The following is a 24,770-nucleotide window of genomic DNA, read 5'->3' as shown; positions in this document are numbered from 1 at the left end:
TACATATATACATACAAAAAATTATTTTAGGGGCGCCTGGGTGGCGCAGTCGGTTAAGCGTCCGACTTCAGCCAGGTCACGATCTCGCGGTCCGTGAGTTCGAGCCCCGCGTCGGGCTCTGGGCTGATGGCTCAGAGCCTGGAGCCTGTTTCCAACTCTGTGTCTCCCTCTCTCTCCGCCCCTCCCCCGTTCATGCTCTGTCTCTCTCTGTCCCAAAAAATAAATAAATGTTGAAAAAAAAAAATTAAAAAAAAAAATTATTTTAGAGGAACTTGGGCAGCTCTGAGGCACCTGTGGGGTCTGCTGGACTCACAGGTCAATTGTGGGAGGCACAGGCTGAGAGCCTTAGAGGCTGAGGGTCAAGGATTCCTAAGATACCTGTGATGCAGCGAGTGGAGTTTAAGGGCCAACAGGTGGAAGAAGTTGGAGGTCCCTGCTTAGTTTTAGGTGAGAAAGAGCAAGTCTCTTGTTTGGAATGGCTGGGAAGGAAGGTACAATAAATGTAAAATCTGCAGGACGGGGTCAAAAAGTGGGCCAAGTCGGTCTTGGAGAGAGGCTAGGAGGCTTGTGGAAGTAACCCCTTTCATTGCTTCCAAGGTCTCTGGCCCCAGTCCATCCTGAGGGAGGAAAGGAGTACCAGAAATGGGTACAGATTCCCAGAGCTTGTGTTCCAAAAGGGAGCTCAACATTATGTTGCATATGACTGCAATTCTCTGTAAACACTTTTAGTTGGTCTACTCCTGCTCTTCACCCTGCAAGATTTTTTTTTTTTAACCTAACCCAGACTTGCTCTCAGGGGTCCTAATTCTACCCCAAGGCATTTTTGACAACAACCAGAGGTTGGGAGAGTTATACCCTGGGGCAAGATTGTAAATGGCCCCTGATCGGGATGCAAAACAGCCATTTGCCAGATCAGACTGTGTACTGCATTCCTGATAGCCTGTTAAGCTCAACCAAGAAACATCTGGATACCTCTCAGGCAAAGCCGTGATAACCAACCACTGGGGCTACCCTTTGGTTGTGTTTACAGTTGTCTACTTGCCTTCTGCTAGGATACATCTGGTTTGCGCAGGAACCAGATGTGATTTAAAAGGGGGTATGATAGGCACCTCCACCTGCACATTCTTTCATCTTTATGGGTGACGCTAATTTGTTAGGCCAATCCCCCCTGGGATGGAATATGGTTTTTGACATACTATTTTGGTCGGGGAGGCAGTTTCAGAGGCTTCCACTTGACTTTTCCCCCTACAGTGGTTCTTCCCCACAGGCTGAGGACCATGTGGGGTTATTCTGATTGGGAAACATGTCCATTCCAGTGATCTATTTGTGGATCAGGGAAATGAGCATCCGGTGGATCTATGGGCACGGTGGGTCCACTATGACTTGGCCTGGCCCAGGATGCCATGTATGAGCTGGGCTCCATAATGATGATACTTCAGGTCTCTGCTTCTCAGTGTTAACTCATCCTGTGTCCGACAGGCCTTGAAATATCTGGTTATTCTCCTTTCTTCTGAGGTCCCTTTAGAGGTCCATTTGGAGAGGGACCATCACTACCATATACATTTGCCATGACATTGTAGGATCCTTCCTTATGCAGCTCAGCCTCCCTTCAGTCAGAGGTCTGATGGGCAACTGATCATAATTTTTTACTGGGATGGCTGCCTTGAGCCTTTATCATCCATCTGATTCCCTTTAGTTGTATAAATTAAGCTATATCTTGCCCCCTAGGAATACTATGTTCTAATACCATCTCCATAATTCTCTATGGATAGAGAACAGACTCCTCTGGCTGCTGTGAATTACAACTGTTCTTGTCATGTATTATAGTAATCTTACCCACCTTGCTGCTGGCAGTGGCGTGCCATCACTGGCCTCTATTATTTTGAGATTCTGTCATCCTCATCAGAATTAGAAGCGTAGTTCTTTCTGCACGGGCATCTCCCATCAGCCCTGGCCTAGAGAGGAGCAGCCACTGGACTTTTTACCCATGCTGGTGGCCATATTCACTAGCACATTCCCTATCATTTGGGAAAAATAGAATGTTCTTCAGGTCATCCTGTGGACCACAGCCACCTGGTGGGTTTTCTGTCCTCAGTAGCCTGTCTACACCAGCATGCCCACTTCTCTGAGTCTTTTGATCCCTTCACCCACTATTTGCCATGGCAGTGCTGGCAGTTATGTTTCATTTAGTGCAAGCCATTGCTTTTTCTAAGCTTCCATGAGCCCACCAAGTAGAGCATTAATACCACTGCCTGCTCCTTGCCAGGGTGTTACATCCTGTACCACATAGCAGTGCTCCCAATTCAATCCACTCTCCTTCATCCAACTTCATGGTTTGCCTCCCTTGATGCAACACAAGGAGAATCCAGTCCCATGTCAATTCTCCAACTCCTGCTGGACTCACTGGCCATGTCCTGCAGTTCCACTGGTGTTCGATTCCTTCTCCCACTTGGTAGGCCTGCTGTCTTCCCGCTGTGGCCAAGAGGACTGCAGTGTGGTTGCTCCAGCTGGGAGGGATCAAGACAAGGTAAGGCCTGGCTGACGGGTTTAGTGGGCAAAGAAACAATGAGCTACTTTTTCAGATTGGGCACTTTATTACTTATATAGAGAGTGAAAGTGTGAGCAGTCAGAAGTGCCAGATCCCTATGGCCCTTGTGCAGGGTGACACCAAAACAAAAGAGGCCAGATGACAGCAATGTGGATGATGGATGGCACTGTGCCAGACTGCGGCTAAGGATGCGTGATGTGGCAAGAGCGGTGGTAGGCAGAATTTGAAGGTGGCCTCCAAGATTCCCACCCCCTGCCATAATGTCCTGTCTAATCCTCACCCCTTGAATGTTGGTGCCAACTCTATAAACTATAGCCAGTGTTTTATAGTCTGTGGTGGTCCTCATAGGAGGGTGAGACCTAAAGCCCCATGCCTCTCTGGAACCAGGGAGGCAGATGATAAACTGTCTCATGACAGCTCCTCAGAAGACTGCCTATCTTGCCATAGTTTAGGGGGTTAGAAGGTGTTCCTCCACGACATGCATCAGACTTCAGTTTAGCCTTGCCTACGTGGCCTATGTGGAGACATGCAAGGTTGCCGGGGCACGATAGTGGAGATGTTTTACCTCACCACCTCTGGACCTCCATATATCATGGCTAAGAATTCTTTTTAGGGACTCCTGGCTGGCTCAGTCAGGGAGCATGCAACTCTTGATCTTGGGGTTCTGAGTTTGAGCCCCACACTGGGTGTAGAGGTTACTTAAAAAACAAAATAAAAAAAAGAGAAATATAAACCACGCCATCAAATACTATAGTTAGTTGTACTGATAAGAGCTTAGACCAAATCCTTTTTCCTTACTTTAGGCAACAATGAATGAGAATGGCCACCTCCGTAACTCCTCTTAGGACAACCAGGCTGACTTACAAGAAGATGGATTGCAACCAGGCTTCCCTTCCAGGCCCAGGCCAATTTAACATGTCATTAATTTCAGTGCCAGAAGAGGTGTTGGTTATTACACATACCCTGACTTGACTGGTCAGCAGAAAATGCAGGCAATGTGATCATCCATCACCACTGACACTGGATAGTTTGGACTGTTTATGAGTGGCAGGTGATTATATACCTGATATTAACTGTGAACAGTACTATTCACTTGGGGCAAAGGTATATTAGCTATCGTAGCCCAGCCCAACCTCAATACTGTGTCCTGCCCATGGTCACTTAGATTCTGCTAATAGAAGGTTTGAGTCATCTCAGCAGCAGCATTTTACTTATGTGAGGTCAAGGTCTAATTCTTGCAAGGCTGGGGGGTGGGGAGGGGCACCTAGGTGGCAGGTTGGGTGTCCTCCAGCTCAGGTCATGATCTCATGGTTCGAGAGCTCAAACCCCACATCAGGCTGTCTGCTGTCAGTGCAAAGCCCACTTCAGAACCTCTGTCCCCCTCTCTCTGCCCCTTTCCCTTGCTCTCTCCAAAAAATAATAAATGTTAAAAAAAAAAAAAAAAGACTGGGGGTTGGGATTAGCCATGTAAAGGAAATTTAAGTACCAGAAAGAACCTATAAGAGAGAATACTTTCTAGAAGAATACTTCCAAAGTGTTCAAAGAAGGAACTCTCAACCATCTATCAGCAGTGTCAAGAGGGTGAGACAGATTCAGCAATCCAAGGAAGTGTGTGTGTGTATTTAGGTGGAAGAGGGAGATCAGCAATAATAAGATAAGCCTAAGTAGAACCATAAGTGTCCTGAAAATTAATTTTTTTGATGTGTTGGGCAAAGATTCTCTACTTTTATAACTTAAGGTGTCCACTAGAATGGGTGTCCTGCAATTAGGGCACAGGCAGTGGGGACCATGTGGTACAAAGGTTACTCCAAGATGACAGAACAAACCAGGTGTTCTGCGGGCAGGAACCAAGAGGTCTAAGGTATTCCTTCCCACCAGCCCAGGTGGTTGCTCTCCTTGCATGGTCACCTGATTGGCATATCCAGTTCCTGCAATCCATTGGCTACTGTCCATGAATCAATAAAGATATAGCAAGGTACATTTTGGAGGGTTTACTCAGGACAAGCACGCCTGATTCCAACTCTGTTCACTGGGAAGAGTTCTCTTTTTCGTGCAAAGTTTTAAACAGCTGTTTTCTGTGGCTGCACAGCTGCAGGGGCCAAGCACATTCCACTGGTCTTTAACTTGGCTGATCCATCTGTGAACCAGGCCCAGGCATCCTCAGAGACCTTGGTGGACTGGTGCCCCCAAGAAGCTGGAGGCGCTGGCCCAAACTTTCCCTCTGGGGTTGCCGCATCTGGGGATGTCTGGCCACATTTTTATGCAGCAACCTGACTCGTTTAATGCCTGGAGGCTCTAGTCAGCAGAGCAGTTAGTCACTGACTTTTATAGTTTCAAAGGCTTACTGGGACTAACTGGTCAGAGGGGGAGGGCAGGGTGGACAGCCCACAGGAAGGTGGTCAGAAGCACTCCTGCCTGTGTCAGCTCTTCCGTCAGTGCGGTGGTCTCTTCCCCATGTCCTGCACTACCTCACCCACACCACCGGCCTGGGCTGGGGCGCCTGGTGGGTCCCACATGGGTACTGCTCCCCCTGGCCCTGTCTTCACTGTAGCGTTTTCCCCACAGGGCTTCTTACCATCAAGAGAAGTTCTACACACGCTTGAAACGCTGCGTGTCCCCACACCATTGAGGGTGCATGACCCGGGGTGAAATTGTGCCCGTGGGCCAAGGTCATTCTTGAAAGGGGACTCAGCACTGAGCTACCAGCAGTTAAAACCCTGGCAGCTTGAGGATTGACCACCTTGGTCCTGATGGGGGACTTGGGGAGGCACCCACAGGTCTACTCTGCACCCTAAAGTCATTGTGTTCACACTGCCACTACAGCTGAGACTCCAGTAGGCGGTCACACCATTCTGGGAAGCTGTCTGCTTCTAGGAGATATGGCATGTGGTAACATCAGGGAATTTCGTGATTTGGGCCTACTGCCCACATTTTTTTGTCATAAATTAGTATCCCATGGCCAAATAATTTGTGAGACACCACTGTAATTGAATAAGCGTTTGTAAATCTATGAACAGCAGTGTTGACAGAAGTGCCGTGGGCACATAGGCAAATCCACACCCAGAATATGTTTGCGTTCCCTTGCCTTCATTCCCCACCACCATTTGCCTTTTACACTCACCAAACGGGAGGTAAATGCAGATGCGGTAAAAATCGTTAGTCCTGCCTCTTTCAAATCTTTATGGAACTCATTTCTGCACTGTTCCACAAGCACAGAATTCTTAGGTATTATCTTGGCTATAGGAGGCCTGTTCAAGGAAGGAATTTGGCCATTCTTACCATAATAGACCTATTCCTCTGGTAAGGGAAGGAAGGCTGGCAAAATAACCACACGGTGTGTCTGGGATCCCACTTGACCTTCTGTGAGATGGACTCTGGCCAACACTTATCCTCATACTGACCTCTAATCCTCTCTCCAAAGAATCACAGTATTCCAGGGATTAGGCCCAGATAAGCACCCATATCTACAAATGTGGCTTTCAGGAAAATGAGCACAGACTGAGATTAAAGCACCTGATTCCTGATCCTCTCTTTTGCTAGGCGTATATTGGGCAAAATCCTTAAACTCCCTGAGCCTGTTTGCTCATCCATAAATTAAAGCCAAAAATATTCTTCTGATTGTTTCTTGTTTGTGCTGATGTGATAAGATTACACACCAAGTGCTTTACACGCTGCCTAGAATACAGCCTAACATCTGTCAATACTATCGGCTTCTACTTCTTCTGGAAAATGTAAAGAAGAATAGAAATATGTATGACTATCAGTATTTTAATAGCTCACTTTATGCATTTTAATTATTTCTCATTTATTTCCAATTTTTGTTGTTTCTTAACAACATAGAATCTAGGGATAGAAATTTAGGACTAGGTCAATCATCAGGTTGAATGGATATTCTTATATGACAGACTGGCTACTAAGGCCCAGAGAATCAGATGATTTGATCCTTATTTTCAAATAATTGAGTTGTAAGAGTTATCTTTTACTTCTTTTAAAAAATATCTTTGGGGCACCTGGGTGGCCCAGTCGGTTAAGCATCTGACTTCGGTTCATGTCATGATCTCACAGTCCGTGAGTTCCAGCCCCACATCGAGCTCTGTGCTGACAGCTCAGAGCTTGGAGCCTGCTTCGGATTCTGTGTTTCCCTCTCTTTCTGCTTCTCTCTCTCAAAAATAAATAAACATTAAATAAGTTTTTTAAAATACCTTTTTACTTAACATCTAATCTGTACCCCTAGTCTAGGATTTAATTTGGAAAAGATTTTTTAAAGTCTTAAGACTGTAGAAAATGTGTGCTGTAACCATAGCTTGTAGGAATGTGAGTTGGTAAAGCATTTCTTTAGCTATTAAGACTAGCTAAAACACTGATTTCTGGACTCTACTCTTAGTTTATGATCCAGTAGAATTGGGGTGGAGCCAAATAATTTTTATTTCTGACAAGTTCCCAGATGATGCTGATCCTGATGCTGCTGGTCCACAGACCACACTTTGAGAACTACTGATGTAGAGTATTCTGGTAATATTTAATTAAAGCCAGAAAAATATTCATAAACTTTGACCCAGGATAAATGAAGATGAGCAGCCCGTGTGCCAACACCTGCCTTGGATGCTCCCCATCTGACCCCAAGGGCCTGCCACAGCCCCTCCTAGTCACGCGGGGCAATCTCCTCCCCCCCGCCCCGCTCCCCACCCCCCCCCCCATGCCAGGAGGCACAGTGGAGGCATGATTCAGTGGGCAGGGAGCAGCCCCAGGTTTTCAGGGTGCAGCTGAGGCAGGAGAGAGGAAAGGCATTTGGGATCACGCCCCAGCCCCTACTAAAGTGTTTCCCATTGCCCATATCAGGATCTAACATATCACAGATTTGACTGATTTGTCTCATTTATTGCCCGACTCCTTTGCCCTTCTTCAGAGCGTAAGTTCTCAGAGCAAGAATTTTTGTGTGTTTTGGGCAAGAGCAATGCATGGATCATAGGAGGTGCTCAATAAGTACTGTTCAATGAATGATCGTACACATGCATCTGAATGCTCATAGTACTATTTCTTTTATTTTAATTTTTTTAATGTTTATTCTTGAGAGAGAGAGAGAGAAAGAGAGGAAGGGGCAGAGAGAGAGGGAGACACAGAATCCAAAGCAGGCTCCAGGCTCTGATCTGTCAGCACAGAGCCTGACTTGGGGCTGGAACTCACAAATCGCGAGATCACTACCAGAGCCGAAGTCGGATGCTTAACTGAGTCATCCAGGGACCCCCATAATACTATGTCTATAAGGATCCACAAGAAAATGGCAGCAGACTTTCTGTAAGGGAAATGAGAAAAAGTGGAAGTAAGCATAATTTTCACTGACTCTGGTTCGCCTTTGAATTTTTGCTACCAATTGTTAGAAACAACACAATAGTCCCCAAATAAAGTTGTTCATGCTGAGCGCTGTGTCACGAAACCAAGATTAGATAGACTGTCACCTCTTCCAGAAAGGAAATACTAAACCAGTCAGGAGTCACCCGGTCAGCACTAGTTAAACTGTCTGCCTGGGAGACCCCATCATCCCCTAAGGGAAAATAACCTTGCACTACCCAATCCACTTTTTTTTGCCTACTATGACTTTCATCCTTGTTCCTGCTCCCATCTGGCTATAGAAGTCTTTCATTTTGGGGTACCTGGGGGGCTTAGTCGGTTGATCATTTGACTTTGGCTCAGGTCATGGTCTTGCAGTTTGTGAGTTCGGGCCCCATATCAGGCCCGTTGCTGCCCTCTTGGAGCCTGCTTTAGATCCTCTGCCCACCCCCCCCCCCGTCTCTGTCCCTCCCCCACTTGCGTGTTCTCTCTCTCTCTCAAAAATAAAAATTAAAAAAAAAAGGCTTTCATTTTGTATAGCTCCTCGGAGCTTCTTTCTACATGTTAGATTGAAGGCAGGTAGAGACTGCTCCTGGCTTTGTTCAGGAGAACATTTATAGTTTATTGTCTCTCTTTCTGAAATTCTTCTAACAGACCTCTTGTCTGGGTCTCCCGATTCTAGTTGATTTTTGCTCAAATAAACACTTAATTTTTAATGTGCCTCAGTTTATCTTTTAAAACTATATATTTTACTTAGCTAACCAAAAATAAGTTAGATCCCTATTATTTTTTTAAGTAAACTCTGCACCCAATGTGGGGCTTGAACTCATGACCCTGAGATCAAGAGTTGCATGCTCTAACAACTGAGCCAGACGGGTGCCCCTAGATTCCTATTATTAAGAAAATCAAGTTGTAAGAGAAATAGGCAAAATGGCGAAAACCACAAGGACCACATACACACTAGGTATGGTTAGATCAATGCGTGAGGCTGCGTGAGAATGCCCCAGACAGGCCTGAAGAAAAGCTCAGTGCTTACTGAGCATCCTGCCACATGGCCTGGACCTGAGGCCCCACCTCAACCCTTCCCTGAGCCTGGCCTTGCCCCAAACTAATCCGGATGGTTCCCAGAGGTCCCTCCTGGAAACCAGAAGTTTCTAGCCCTTCCCACCCACCCATCTTAGCTGCAAGTGTCAAGTAACAGCCAGTAGTTAATAGAGAAAAGAGAGATTGCCTGTGGCTGCTTCTGGAAGGAGAGAATATCTCTAAGTCCAATGAACTAAAGTCCAAATGTGAATGCAGGTGTCAAGAAAGGAGACAGAAGGAAATACTTAGAGAGAAAGGAGAGAAAGTTACGCACTAGGTCTCACATGATTGGTAAGTGGCCTGGGCTGGGGCGCCGGGAGTGAGGTTAAGGAATTAGAGGTCCCTGAGACCAAAGGAGGAAGCCCAGGTAGGATCACCAAGATCACTAGGTAGGATCTCTTGGAACTGGGAGATCCAGACAAGAGGTCTGTTAGAAGAATTTCGGAAAGAGAGACAATAAACTATAAATGTTCTCCTGAACAAAGCCAGGAGCAGTCTCTACCTGACTTCTAGGTGACTGCTGACCTAATTATTTATTCAATAATATTTATCAGGGGGTGCCTGTGTGGCTCAGTCGGTAAAGCATCTGGCTCTTGATTTCGGCTCAGGTCATGATCTCATAGGTTCATGGGATCGAGCCCTACGCTGGGCTCTACTAACAGTGCAGCCTGCTTGGGACTCTCTCTCTCTCTCTCTGTCTGCCCCTCCACTGCTCGTGCACTCTTTCTCAAAAATAAATAAATTAATTTAAAAAATTAAAAAATTATGAATTTAAATTTTAAATTTTAAATTTGAAAATAAATTACAAAAAATATTTATCATTGTACCAGACCCTATGTCAGAATATCATTTTGATTTGACTAAATACAGAACACTTATATGACCTGAGACTGTCTTACTGGAGAACTATTAAGAGACCCTGATACCCAAGGAGACCAAGCCTTCCCTGGGAAAGTGTCAAAATAGCGGAACACCTCCTCGATGATGCCTATTGCCCTTCACAGGTGCACAGACTCTAGGAGAGGAGCCCCTCTTTCCCCTCTGGATCTTTCTGTTGCCTCTGACCCCACAGCAGTGTTTGTACTTGCCCAGCAGAGGGCAGCCAGAGCCCGGCCCCCACTTTCCTAGCCACCTGCTTAGGAAACTGGACAGATGGGTACCTAGCCCCCTCACTGCCCACTGAGGCTTGGGCATGATGCCCATGAGCTGGCAGCAGCAGCCCCAGAGAAACAGGATGCACCAGGAAGCTGTACCAAAAGAAAAAAAAAAAAAGGCTGTTTTCAATTCTAAGCTGTGTCTGTTCTGCCAGGCAGATGCTCGGCCCTGGCACTCTGCCACATTCACCCTCTCAAGGGTCCTGGGACGAAGGATCATTTCCTTCTCATCCCAGAGCAGGCTGCTTGCCCCGTTTCTACTCACTGTTCAAAATCTGTTTTTTTCTGAGGCATAGAATCCTAGGCCCCAGAGCTGGGAGAGACTTGGGAGCTGCTTGCCTGGGAGTTACCATTTTAAATAACTTCAAAGGCAGGCAGGGAGCCTACATGTGTCTCATGGACTCAGGATGAGCCGGTGGGGGGTGACAGGGGCTGTGTGAACTGGAGACAGACCTGTGCCAGAGCGCCTAGGTTCACTGGGTTGCTCACTGAGAAGAACAGAAAACCTGGCCACTGGCTGAGCTGGGACGCTGGCTGCCAGGTCTCCCTTTCCTCTTAGAAAAATATGAGAAACTGAGGTCCAGGAAGGGAAAAAGACTTGAGCGAGATAGGGCCCGATTCCCTTTCTCCCCATCCTGGTCCCTTCCGTGTTGTTTGCACCGTGGGGACACGTGGTAATATCAAGCTCAACAGTTGAGGATGACTTAGACTTCCAGCTCTGTCTGCCCTGCGGCTGCTTCATGTTGGATTACTTCATTTCCCTCCTTGGCCACCATCTCCTGTTTGGAGAAAGTAGCCTCCCCCAGGATACAGGGCCCTCCTTTTCCTCGCAGTGAGTCACAGCCTCTGAGCTGACTTGCGGACAGCTTGACTCCAAGACAGAATCCTTCCCTCCCACTGCTTTTTCCAATGAATACCTCCAGCTGTGGCGCTCCACTTCCTCTGGCCACCTCCCTACTGCCGGGAACTTTTATTTACTCAGGTTTTTTCCTCCTTGAAATGAGGTCCTATGGAGAAGTACCCAAGAGACTTTCAACCCTAATTCCCCCAATCTCCCTGAGCAGTAATGACTGGAAGCATAAAATGTTGTTTTCCCATATTGTGTGAAGCAGGGGACCGGGAGGGGCGCCTGGGTGGCTCAGTCGGTTAAGGGCCTGACTTCGGCTCAGGTCATGGTTTCACAGTGCATGAGTTCAAGCCCTGCACTGGGCTCTGTGCTGACAGCTCAGAGCCTGGAGTTTGCTTCTGATTTCTGTGTCTCCCTCTTTCTCTGCTCCTCCCCCGCTCACACTCTGTCTCTCAAAAATGAATAAACATTAGAAAACTTTTTTAAAAATCCAGTCTTATACAATCGTATGCTCTACTCAGGCAAGCTGGCACTGTCACCCTGTCCAAGAGAATCGGCAGGTTTGGTGGGGATGCTGCGTTAGGGCTCAGTCTCCTGAGTCACAGGAATGGGGCTGTGGCCCCATTACCAGTCGTAAAGACACCTTTGGGTCCTGGGGCAAGTATTTGATAGAGGCAGTCACGTGAGGAGCACCAACATTCTCTCCCTGAGTAATCCAGGTGAGGAGCAGGAACGACCATCCCCTCTGTCATGGAGCACCCACTTGCAGCACCCCCCAAGCAGCTATAAAAAGGTGACTACGGTCCTGAGAATGCCATCTCAAAAGAACAGTGTCTCAAGAGTATCATTTGGGGCACCTGGGTGGCTCAGTCAGTTGGCGTTGACTTTGGCTCAGGTCATGATCTCAGTTTGTGAGTTCGAGCCCCGCCTCGGGCTCTGTGCTGACAGCTCAGAGCCTGGAGCCTGCTTCCGACTTCTGTGTCTCCCTCTCTCTCTGCCCCTCCCCTGCTCTCTCTCTCTCTTTCTCTCTCTCCCCCTCTCAATAATAAACATTAAAAAATGTTTTTTAATAAAAAGAATATCATTTGAGGGACGTCTGGGTGGCTCAGTCTGGTTAAGTGTCTGACCCTTGATTTTGGGTCAGGTCATGCATGGGCTTGCAGTTAGTGAGTTCGAGCCCTGCATTGGGCTCTGCACTGACAGTGCTGAGTCTGCTTGGGATTTGCTCTCTCCCTCTCTCTCTGCCCCTCCCCTGCTTGCATGCTCTCTCTCTCTCTCTCTCTCTCTCTCCCCCCGTCTCTCTCTTTCTCTCAAATAAAACTTAAAAAAATGAGAGGAGGAAATAAGGGCATATACCTATGTATTCAAGGGAAACGTAGAGAAAAAGTAAAAAACACCAACTAGTGACATTAGTTAGCTGGAGGGCAGAGGATGGAACAGGTTGGAAAGGCCAGAGGGAACGAGGCCGATGACAGGTCTCTGAAATATCTTCTTGTTCTGACTTGGCTTTTGGAACCATTTTAATGTTTTCCATCTCAAAATAAATGAAAACAAAACTCACAAGGATGGGGAAAACGCTAAAACTGAATATACTTAGAAATAAGCAAATAAGAAATTTTGATTTCCTTTCGATTTACTTTGATTCTACTAAAAATAATTAATCCCTTACAATGTGTTAAACATTTCCCTGCAATTCACTTAATCTCTGCAACATCTCTAAGTGGTAGGTACTATTACTCTCCTAGTTTTACAAGGGAGGAAGTCATGCTTCACTGGGATTCAGGGAGCTGCCAAGGTCCCAGGGACTTGAATTCAGATTTTGTATCAGATTTGTATGAGGTCTCAGTTCTGAGATCATATTATATACTCAGCTCTGTGCCAGGCACAGAAGTATGAGTTAGAGCCCCTGGGTTCCAAGAATCTACAACATTTGTGATAAACATTTAACACCACGAGGCTATAAAAATAGGGAAATGAATGAGTCCCTTATCATTCACAAAGATTTAAGGGCCATAAAGGTTTCAGGGATTCTGAGCATTCCTTGTGGGTTGGCTCCTTGGAGGATGTGTGTGGGATTTGAACCAAACCTCACAGGTAGGACTCAGGTAGGTGTGGAAAAGGGGCAAAGGAATTCCAGGCAACAGAACCCATTGGGGGCAGAGGTGCAGAAAGGGGCTTGGTGTGTGGCGAGCCAAGGAGAAGACCAGCTTTTGCAGAAGAATGGACAACATAGATGGGCACATACATAACTTTCTTGGAGATCTGCTGGAGTTCAAAGTCAAGGTGAACATCAAGAGAGTAAGGTGTCCACAATGAGGTTGGGATGAGGTCGGTGAATACCCAGGCCCTAAACGTTAGTCCTTTTGTACATAGCTGCATATTGATATTTGATATCTGTCTCATCCCTTTCTGGTTACTGGGCTCAGAGAGATTACTGGAAAAGATAGACACTATATGCTGGATCTACAGATTAAAAACTCTTTTTGCATAAAGGGGAAATAAAATGCTAGCTCCTTTGGTTGCTTTTGCTCTTCTCCTCCGTGTCTACTTAGCGGAGATTTACAAGCAGAAAGAGGAGCCACTCCCTGTTCCTTGGCTGAGCTCAAAGTCAGACAGTAGCCTTGCAGATCTGTCTAAAGCCAACTTGCGGGCAGCCCCCAGGCTGTGCCAGGAGAGGTGTCAAGGGAAAGCACTTCTTCCCCTTCCTGTCCCCTCCCCAGCTGGAGGGTTTAGTGCTCAGCAGGGATAATGAGAGGAAATGAGAGGAGAAAGCAAGGAGAGGAGGAGGGAGGGAAGCAGGCTGAGCCTGGTGGGCAGACACCGATGCTGAGCTCTAGCTGGCCAGCAAAGCAGAAACAGGAAGAAAATCAAAATATGGACATTTTTATCAGACTATCGGTTGGTTAACTGCCTCCAGGGTCTTCATCAGCACCAATATTCAGATAAACCTGAAAAATCCTTGAACAGTGGCTTTCAAATTGCTGCCCTCCGTACCCTTTTGAAACAACAGAACTAATCCCACGTCTGTCAGAGGATAAAGTCATCATCCAGCCCCTTCTGATCTTCTCATTGCTGTCTGTCACCATTGCCCCGTTCCCTTCCCTGCACCCACACCCAAGCCTGGGCCGGGGCCACACCAGCCCCCCTCGCTGCTCTGTGTTCACACCCTCCCCCAATTGGGAACACCACTTCCCTTCTCCTCCCCCAGAAGCCGCTCTTCAGGACCAGCCACACACCATCTCCTAGATGGGGCCCTGAGGCGAAGCGGTGGCTCCCTCCTCTGAACTGGGAGGGGGGTGCACACCCTTCTGTCAGTGTGGTTTGCACATCCTGTCCTAGTGACATGTGTGTCTTCCCACCGCCGGGCTCAGAGCCTCTTAAGTGCGGGACCCAAGTCTTGCTTTTTTTCTTTACTAGAACAAGATACGGTTTTTGATAGTGTTCGTTTAATATTTGAGGAATGGATATTTCCCTTAAAACAATGTTTCATACACTTTTTAGCCACAGCTCTCGGTAAGAACTACTTTTCACACCATGACCCTGTTTACACAGACTCTCACACACACATACCTAACCGAAACAGAAGGTTCGAGAAATAATACTTACTATGTTGGATGCATTCTGATATTTTCTCTTTTATTTCTCTCTTTTTTTTTAAGTGCTCATTGGGACCTCAGGTGGAAAGCTGCAGTCCTAAAGTATAAAGAGAAGCTGGTAAAGCTAAAAGGAGAAGAGCTTCCCTTCCAAACCAGGATCCGATTAGGATTAAGCTGTAAACAAATGAGGGCCTCAGCCAGCTCTGATGTGCGGGCCATAAGGGTCTCGGCCGTATCATGAAGCAGAGGGCTAGGTGGGCTTTATTGACCATGTGATGGACCTCAGCTTGGGGCACCAACGGCCCTTGGCAGCTTTCCTGTTCAGTCCCTCCTAGCTTTCCTTCATTCCTGAACACGGCCATCCCCACCTTGCAAAGAATTCCTCGCATTGCACTTGCTGCCCCAGCTGTATTTTGTGCATACCTCTGTGACTGCTTTTACCACGCCAGACCGTATTGCAAGTCTTTTTGACGTGGCTGGCTGCTCAACTGAATTCCTGGAGGGAGCCTGGCCCGGGGAACCCTGTCAACGAGGGTTTGGTGCGTTGAGAAGAGACGAATGTCTGCTCTCTCTTGGGGTCTGCAGGCACCCATCTCTTCCAGACTGTGGCCTGGGTGAGGGGGTGCCGTGGGCTGAGGAGGGAGAAGCAGGCCAGGGCAAGCCACTTTGGAGCAGGACGGGCAGGTACTGCCCAGAGGCAGGAAGCAGTGGCTGGGATTCAACAGGGTATTTACAAAACTCAGTTATCTCTTCACTTTGGATAGAAACCCCATAATTTAAGAAATGAAGACGATAAACCTGAGCTTCAGGGTGAACTTTGGCACTCGAAAGCAGGCTCCTGGGACTGCAGTTGCTAAAGAACTAATAATTAGAGGGGCGCCTGGGTGGCTTAGTCGGCTGAGCCTCCGATTTCATCTCAGGTCATGGTCTATGGTTCTTGAGTTCGAGCCCTGCATCAGCGCAAAGCCTGCTATGGATCCTCTGTCCCTTTTCTCTCTGCCCCTCCCCTGCTTGTGTGTGGGCTCTCTCTCTCTCTCTCTCTCTCTCTCTCAAAATAAACATTTAAAAAAAAACTAATTAAGTGGCAGGTGGCAACCAACTCAGGTCTGGGCATCGAGAGCCCAAAGGTGATGGAAGTCCCTCCCCCACTAGTTAATCCAACCCTAGGGCCTTGGAGCTTCGGCCTCTTCTCTGCTTTGCCTCTCATCCTGAGCGAGTAAGCAGAATACAGGGAAGGAGGGTGGTGAATGTTGTGTCTCCCCAACCCTGTCATACCAACATGCTAATAGTCCTGGTGGAAAATTTTCTTGTAACTGTCGGAAATGACACAGATCATGAAACATCAATAGCACATATATCACAACATGACATTGGGAAACATAAGTTATTGTTCTGCTTGTCCTACGATAGCGGTGACCACACTTTCACAAAGAAAGAAAAAACAAACATCGAGAGCTCTCTTCTGTAGAGACACCAACACCTCAGAAAGGAACCTGGAATCTGATTCCAGAACATTCCAGCCGGTCTCTGCTTGCATCGGGGCCCCATTCCCTTTGTGTCTTTGTTCTTTCAACTTTATTGAATGCCTTCTAGCAGGATAGCATTGTGATGTCTACCACAAGGGAAGAAGTTTAACTTGTAAAAGGATTTGAGCAACTCTGTAGGTTAAAAACTAAACAAAGACAAATTCCTCTTAACTATTTGCCTAGTTCTGCTTTCTGTTATGCACTCCAGCTGTAACCCACTGTGAGCATTATTTGTCACACGGGAAAGAGAACCCGGCCCTTATTCCCCCGAGCTTACCTCTTCCACGTAACCAAGGTAAAGTGAGAAGCCTTGGCCTGCAGAGGACAAAGGTCAGAGCTCAGACCTTTATTCACAAGCCCTGTGGTCTTGGGAAGGGACTCCTGAACCCAGTTTCTTCTTATCTGTAGAATGTGGATAACTATACTGCTCCCCAAGCCTCTGTGAGGAGGGAAGGAGGGGATATACATGGCAACAGCTAACATTCATGAAGCTAATAATTTTTGAAGTTTTTTTTTAAATTTACTTACTGATTTAAGTTTATTTCAGAGAGAGAGAGAGAGAGAGAGAGCACAAGTGGGGGAGGGAGAGAGAGAGAGGTAGAGACAGAATCCCAAGCAGGCTCTGTGCCATCAGCACAGAGCACGATGTGGGGCTCGAATCCACAAATCGCGAGATCATGACCTGAGCTGAGATCAAGAGTCAGATGCTTAACCAACTGAGTGACCCAGGTGCCCCTTATTTATTTATTTTAGAGAGAGAGAGAGAGAGCTTGCATGCACAAACTGGGGAAGAGCAGAGAGAGGAGAGAGGGAATCCTAAGCAGACTCTGCACTGTCAGCGCAGAGCCCAACACGGAGCTCAAACCCACGAACCGCAAGATCATGACTGGAGCCGAAATCAAGAGTCAGACGCTTAACTGACTGAACCACCCAGGCACCCTGAAGCTGGTAACGTTGTGAGGTGACCATACAAGCACACTGGCTTCAGTGCACAGAAGGGAGATGGAGGTGATGAGTCAGACTGGGCAGAGTAGGGTTTTCCCTTTGTGAATCCGTGGAAAATAAAGCCGATGGTTAGAGGGCCCTGTCATGGAAAACCTCAGCCAGCTGGAACCGGCTGCATTTTGTTCTGCAGGCAGTGAGAGCAGGTGAAAGACTTCATAAAAGTAATGGTTTAGCTGATTCTTCTGGCCTAAAGTCTGCTTGGAAGTTGAGTGAGGCTGGAGGCTGGGAATAGGGGTGAGCAGCTGGACTTAGAAGGCTGAGAGAGGAAGGGGCAGCAGGTATGAGAGGCAAGCCCTAGGAGTTGTCAAAATGGGGTCTCTGCATGCTCCGGATGTTTCCTCCACTGCTTCTTTCTCCCAGTCTTTGCCCTCTGCTCCTGGTCCTTCTGTCTCCACCCCTACCCCCACCCCTTATCAGCCCTGTGTCCTTCCACCACCTAAGGAGGCAGGCAAATGAGGCTCAGCAAATGCTTCAGATGATAAAGATGCTGCCCGGTGGGCCTCCCTGGGTACAGCTGGTCCGGTGGCCATTGATTGGGTCATGAGCAGGGAGGGCGGGCCCGCTTTTTCTTTAGTATGGGAGTGAGAAAAGCCGCTGCAGGTTAGACCTCACAGGAAGCTAGAGCCAAGTGACAGCACCTGACATCAAGTGCAGGACAGCTGGGTGGGTGAGAAGAGAGGTGACACCCTAGGGCTGCTGGGGCCCGTTGCTCCTTCTACTCCAGGCCAAGGAAATCAGGTCACCCTGTTTGCTTGCCAGACACTGAGGGACCCACTGCTGCCGTGGGGGAATGAACCACAAAGTAGTCATGGAACGGAGCACCTGGGGGATCTGTCTGCTAGGCGCAGGACTTTGGTTCAGCTCATGATCTTGTGGTATGGAAGTTCGAGCCCCGCGTCAGGCTCTGTGCTGACAGCTCAGGGCCTGGAGCCTGCTTCAGATTCTGTGTCTCCCTCTCTGCCCCTCCCCTGCTTGCATTCTCTCTCTCTCAAAAACAAATAAACATTAAAAAAAGTTTAAAAAAAGAAGTATTTGTAGAATGGGGTGCCTAGGGGCTCAGACTGTTAAATGTCTGACTCTTGATTTCAGCTCAGGTTCTGATCTCACGGTTGTGAGATCGAGCCCCACGTAGGGCTCTGTGCTGGGTGTGGAGCCGCTTGGGATTCTCTCTCTCCCTCTTTCTCTGCCCCTCCCCCACTTGTGTGCATGTATGCGTGTTCTCTCTCAAAACAAACAAACAAACAAACAAACAAACAAACAAACCAAAAAGAAGTATTCATGGAAGAGTGGCCAGGACAAGGCACCTGGTTGAGGATCTCAAACTGGTGACCCACAGGTCTTTTTACCCTGCATATGGGTTTTCTTTGGCCAACTCAGGCCCTCCCACTCTCTTTTATGTTATACTCCCCCTTTTCTCCCTCTCTACCTCATATATTTGCCTTCTTAGTCTCCCCCCTGAGCTTATGAATTTACCAACCCCATCCTAGAAGGCACAAAGAAATACAAAGATGTTCTGGGAGCTTCTGATATTGCTGGGAAAACAAGACAAACACACAGTCCAAGAGGCTGAGCCTGCCAGACCCAGTGTGTGGGGCAGACACCTGTATTTTGGAGCTGTGTCTACATAAGAGATCTTTTCCCACGGAGGTCATAAGAAAAGGGTGTGTAGAAGTCAGGGGCAACTTGTTGGAAGAGAGAGGTCTCGATGGAGATGAGATAGGGATGCTCCCAGATGGGGACAGGCCAGGGGAGTCAGCCTGGAGAAGGTGCGCAGGCAGCACGGGACCTCTGAGGCGTTTGCACAGGGCAGTGATGGTGAAGGCACAAGACGATCCAGGAAAGGTAATGTGGGTGGGAGCTGAACTGGGGAGTAATCTTGAAGATGTAAATACTGGTGCAGAGTAGGAGTTGAAGGATCCAAAGGGTGCCAGGCTTCAAGCTTCAGAGCATCTTAGAGATGCTGCTCTAGTCACTGAGAGGGAAGTCACAAGAAGGCAGCTGCTTGGGGTGGGGTGTGAGAAGCTGACAGAAATTTTGGTTTAAATGTGTTACATTTGATGAAAGAAATATGCAGCTGGCATTTAGGACCAGGAGATGGAGGTGGTGATTTAGGGCTGCAGTGGATTAGATGGGACTCCTGAGGGAGATGAGGTGGGGCAGGGCGGGGAGAGTGGCGGAAGAGAAACCAGAGAAGGAGACTAATGTGGGATTGGAGAGGTGGAGAGTACACAGGTGTGGGCAGAGAAGACAAGCGAAGATCGAGGTCTGTTAGTAATATCCGCAGTGGGAGCTTCAGGAAGAACAGAGCAGAAAAAAGCCGGGAGGTTGAAGCTAGGAGGTGACAGGGATTTCTGCTGCTGTGGAGAAGGGGGTGACATATTTCAAGGTCAAGGAGACCTGGTGGAGAGGAAGGTAGCAGGTGTAAACCATTATGTCAAGGAGTATGTAGCAGATAGAAGTCACCGTAGGAGCAAAAGGAAATCCAGAAGACAGAGGTGACAGAGGTGGGGTGCCTGGGTAGCTCAGTTGGTTAGGCCTCTGATTCTTGATTTCAGCTTAGGTCATGATCTTGCGGTTTGTGAGTTCAAGCCCTGAGTGGGGCTCTGCACTGACAGGATGGAGCCTGCTCGGGACTTTCTCACTCCCTCTCTCTCTGCCCCTCCCCCACTCATGCCTGTGCTCTCTTTCTCTCTCTGTCTCAAAATAAATAAGTAAACTTAAAAAAGAAAAAAGAAGAAGAAGGAAGGAGATAGAGGTGAGAACGGTACTGAGTCCCTCAAGGGGAAAGGCTAGAATGAAGACAGGACCCAGGAGAGGTGGAGGAGGTAGACAGAGATGCTCATCTTGGATTTTGCAATGTCTGCGTGTCCTTGTCCCTCAATCTTGTGCCAGGTCCTGGGACCCCTCCACTGTCCATGGTCCACATTCTTGTGGTTAGGCAGCAGACAGAAGTCGGTGGGGCCAGACTGGATACTCTCTAGGGATGGTGAGGGGGTTCTTCCCTCGGGACTGGGACCCAAAGCACCAGCAGTTACCCTTTCCCCTTCTGCCATGGATTCCCTCTCTTTTCTCTAGCACAGGGCCCTGGCAGACCTCGTAGCTGGATGCCATCCAGAGGGCTGTACAGAGTAGTGAAGCCTCTGGCCCCTGTTTTAGGTGCGTAGGCACCAGCAGGCAGACGGGAAGTGAAAGTGGGGTAACCACGAGGAAGAGGGGGCGAGGACTGGGTTAATCATCAGAATTCTTGGCCGCAAGCTCCCAGCCAGCCTTTGCTGAAATGGTGAGTAACTACAGATTGAAAGCTTTTAGCGGCAAAGTCTGCGTCCCTTCAGAGTCTGGTCACCTACGCCGAGCACAAAACAACCACCAAGCCAGCAGGCCCTGGTTGGAGGTAGGAGCATCAACAAGCAAGGAGGTGGCTGTGGGGATGACCTCACCAGAAAAGCAAACACACACCCCGAGGGGAAGGAGGGGCTTGCTCCCTGCTGGGCTGTGGGGGGAACTGTTCTGGAGAGTGCAGGCTGGGAAGACAGACAGATCTCGGCTGGGAGGGATGGTGTGAAGGGAAAGAGGCCGATGCCCAAAGGAGGGGGGCTAAAGTGGAAGGGGGAAAAGCCCATTGCTGGGGCTGAATCGAAAGGTTTCATTCTGACTGAGCATTAAGAGGGAGGCTGTGTTGATGGTGATCTGGGGACGTGTCATCTGAAGGAGATTTAAAACATCCTGAGCCTTGAAACTGGCATGTTCTCTTATATGCTGGGTTGGGCATCTACCTGGTATAGTTTGGCAACATCATAGAAAATGAAGGCAGACAGCCTCTCCTCTGTTGTCCTGCCCGCTGCTCTCTTGCACTGTATCTGTATTCAATAAACTTCTATCTCCTTAAAAAAAAAAGAAAGAAAGAAAACATTCACATAGCCTATGACTCAGCTTATTCTACCCACACTAAGACACACATATTAAAAGATATTAAAAGAGGGCACCTCGGTGGCTCAATTGGTTGAGCATCCGACTTAGTCTCAGGTCATGATGTCATGGTTTGTGAGTTCGAGCCTTGCATTGGGCTCTGCGCTGACAGTGCGGAGCCTGCTTGGTCTCTCTCTCTGCCCCTTCCCTGCTTTCTCTCTCTCTCAAAAACAAATAAGTTGGGGCGCCTGGGTGGCTCAGTCGGTTAAGCGTCCGACTTCGGCTCAGGTCATGATCTCTCGGTCTGTGAGTTTGAGCCCCATGTCGGGCTCTGTGCTGATAGCTCAGAGCCTGGAGCCTACTTCGGATTCTGTATCTCCCTCTCTCTCTGCCCCTCCCCTGTTCATGCTTTGTCTCTCTCTGTCTCAAAACTAAATAAACATTAAAAAATTAAAAAAAAAAACAAGTTAATTATAAAAATAATAAATAAAAGATATTAAAAGAAGCAAAATGACATGCAAAGGTATCTAAGACAATGTTAAGTGAAAAGAACAAGTTGTATAATTGTGCATGGTATTTTATTTGATTAAAAGAAGAAAAATGATGTATATTATATATTATAGAAAAATATAAATATCTTACATGTTTGTGTGTATCACAAGGAATTAAAAAAAATTTTATTATTTTTGAGAAAGACAGAGTGTGTGAGTAGGGAAGGGGCAGAGAGAGAGGGGACAGAGGATCTGAAGCAGGTTCTGTGCTGACAGCGGACAATCCGATGCGGGGCTCGAACTCATGAACCATGAGATCATGACCTGGGCGGAAGCTGGATGTTTAACCCACTGAGCCACCCAGGCACCCCAGGAATGTTTTTAAAAAAATGACTTTATTGAAGTATGACTGACCTACAAAAAGCTGTACATATTTAATGTATCCAACTTGAATTCAGAAGGAACTGGTAATAGTAGTTATTTTGAGGGTTAGATTAGAAAATTGGGGTCCTAAGAGGGGCACTTTTTAAAAAATGTTTTATTTATTTTTGAGAGAGAGAGAGAGAAGTGCGCACACAACTGGGGGAGGGGCAGAGAGAGAAGGGGACAGAGGATCTGAAGCAGGTTCCATGATGAGAGCAGTGAGCCCAACGGAGGGCTCAAACTCATGAACCACGAGATCCTGACCTGAAGTCCGACACTCAACTGACTGAGCCGCCCGGGTGCCCCCAGGAGGGGCACTTTTAACTTGATAGTCTTCTGTGTTAAAAAACAAAATTCAGGGGCACCTGCCATATAGAGCTTGCTTCGGATCCTCTGTTCCCCCTCTCTCTGCCCCCCCTTCCCCAAAATAAATAAACACAAAATAAATCAGTAAATAAATGAATAAATAAAAATCTTAAAAAACCCACAAAATTCATATCACCCCTCCCATAGTTGGGGTGCCTGGCTGGTTCAGTCAGAAGAGCATGCAATTCTTGATCTCTGATCTTGGGGTTGTGAGTTTGAGCCCCATATTGGGTGTAGAGATTACTAAAAAAATAAATAAACTTAAAAAAATATTCACCTGGGGTGCCAGGTGGCTCAGTCAGTCAAGCATCTGACTCTTGATTTCAGCTCAGGGTCATGATCTCACAGTTCATGGTTCCATCCCAGCATCGGGCTCTGCACTGACAGCGTGGAGCCTGCTTGGGATTCTCTCTCTTCCTCTCTCTCTCTCTCTCTCTCTCTGCCCCTCCTCCACTTGTGCTCTCTTTCTCACTAAATAAACATTAAAAAATTCATCCAAATAAATGTAAAGATCAAACTGGCTTTGTTCAACAATTCATGAGTTGGGCTGCATCACATTTAGCAAATAGAAAGGAGCTCCAAGGAGCTGCACAAAATACAGTAAAGCCTTGGTTTGTGAACATAAATCGTTCCAGAAATATGCTTGTAATCTAAAGCACTTGTATATCAGAGGGAATGTCAAGAACCATTGGCTCAGTTGTGTTCATGTGATGTTCCGCATCACGAACTGCAAGACATTGCTCATTTACCAAGTTAAAATTTATTAGAAATGTTTGCTTGTCTTGTGGAACACTCGCAGAACAAGTTACTCCCAATCCAAGGTTTTACTATAGAAGGATTTTATAGGCAGAAACAGGGTGGAAGGATGTGTGTTGGGGTGAGGGTGTGTGGAACAATTAGCAAAAGAAAAGAAAGGATATTATGAAGCAAGGTCATCTTCCCTTGGGGTAAGAGCAAGGGTCTTATTAGGTGGATTACGTCATCTTCCTTTGGGGGATAGAGAGGGCCCATGTGACAGATGACCTCATTGGCGCTTACCAGAAAATTCCTGACTAGCTGGTTAAGACTAACTTTCTGGGGAAAGTTATAAATGCCATTAGGTTAAGGATTAAGCCACAGTTTGGTGACTTGGCCTAGCATAAGTGACTCCATTTTGGGCCTGGGTTTTCTTTTTTTAGTATCTGCATGGTGTGTTTTTTGTTTGTTTTTGTTTTTGTTTTTGCATGGTGTGGTTTTTAATAGGAGCGCCTATTGTTCAGCTTGATAGTTTCAGTGACCACAATTTATGAACCAGTCAGAACATAAGGCTGACAAATATGAATTTTTATGGGGACAATGGAATAAAATATTTTCTAATTGAGGTCATCCTAGAAAGTGAAGTAACTCTCTTTTTCTTCTCTCCCTTATCTGCCTGAAAGCCTCACTCCTGTAAACAGCTTCTCTGGTTTAAATCTAGAGGGAAGAACATTGGCCTTTGAGTTATTCATTCATTGAATGCCTGCCAGGGCCCACCTTGCCGTGTTCCAGCCCTACTGTCTTACTTACTATCTGGCTGTGGGCTCTCGGTCTTTCTTATCCCTGTAAGATAGGGTAATGATACTTGCTCTGCCTATGAACCCTCCTAAAAGCGTAAAGCTGAACTAAAATAAAAATGGCTGCACTAATGCTTCAGCGAAGCTTGATTTTAAAGTAAACCTTCTCTCTTCCGAAAACTTCCCTCCTCCCTTCTGAGCCTTTTCTTTCAGGAATCTGGTACCATCCTGAAAATCCGACTAAGGAGCCTGGGCAGCACATGCACCATTCCTGTGAAAACTGGCTAGATCCTATATTACCCTATAACTCCCACGCCCCCATTTCCCCCCCCCCCCCCTTCCTCAGGGCAGGCTTTAAGTCTTTGAAGGCCAGAGCCTGCTGCTTGCAAAGCAATAAAGATATTATCCTTCCTCTTTGTTCCAAATGCCATCTTTGCTGCGAAGCACAGAAGTTGGTTTTCACCAACACCTATATCACACAGATATAAAGATGAAATGAAACAATGCTTTTGAAGGTATCTGGAACCAGGAGGGTAAGAGCCCTACAAACAAATTTGAAGTTTTTATAAATCATGGTTGGGGCATTATCCAAGGTCACAGGTAAAAGATTAAATTCCCACCACAAGAGACTCTCAATGGTAGAGAACAAACTGAGGGTTGATGGAGGGAGATGGGTGGGGGATGGGCTAGATGGTTGATGGGTGTTACGAAGGGCACCTGTTGTGATGAGCACTGGGTTTTGTATGTAATGATAAATCATTGAGTTCTACTTCTGAAACCAATATTGCTCTGTATATTAACTAACTAAAAAAAAGAAAAAAAAAAAAAGTTCGATTCCCAGGGCATCTGGCTGGCTCAGTTTGGGGACTGTGCAACTCCTGATCTCAGAGTTGTGAGTTTGAGCCCCACGTTAACTGTACAGATCGCTTAAAAGTAAAATCTTAAAAAATCTTAAAAACTCCCCC

The 24,770-nt window shown here is 47.1% G+C and overlaps 1 protein-coding gene across 1 annotated transcript in view; it reads left to right on the top strand.

The window, feature by feature from the left end:
• The window catches only part of CHCHD5 (coiled-coil-helix-coiled-coil-helix domain containing 5), a 45,238-nt gene extending 28,556 nt beyond the window's left edge, over window positions 1-16,682 (top strand). The window contains exon 5 of the transcript XR_007151062.1: window positions 14,620-16,682. The gene's annotated coding sequence lies outside the window, so the exon portion shown is untranslated. The remainder of the gene's footprint in view (window positions 1-14,619) is intronic.
• Window positions 16,683-24,770: the final 8,088 nt, after the last annotated feature.

This window comes from Prionailurus viverrinus, chromosome A3, assembly GCF_022837055.1.
Source record: "Prionailurus viverrinus isolate Anna chromosome A3, UM_Priviv_1.0, whole genome shotgun sequence".
Lineage (NCBI taxonomy): Eukaryota > Metazoa > Chordata > Mammalia > Carnivora > Felidae > Prionailurus > Prionailurus viverrinus.
This window is presented reverse-complemented; position numbering and strand designations above follow the sequence as displayed.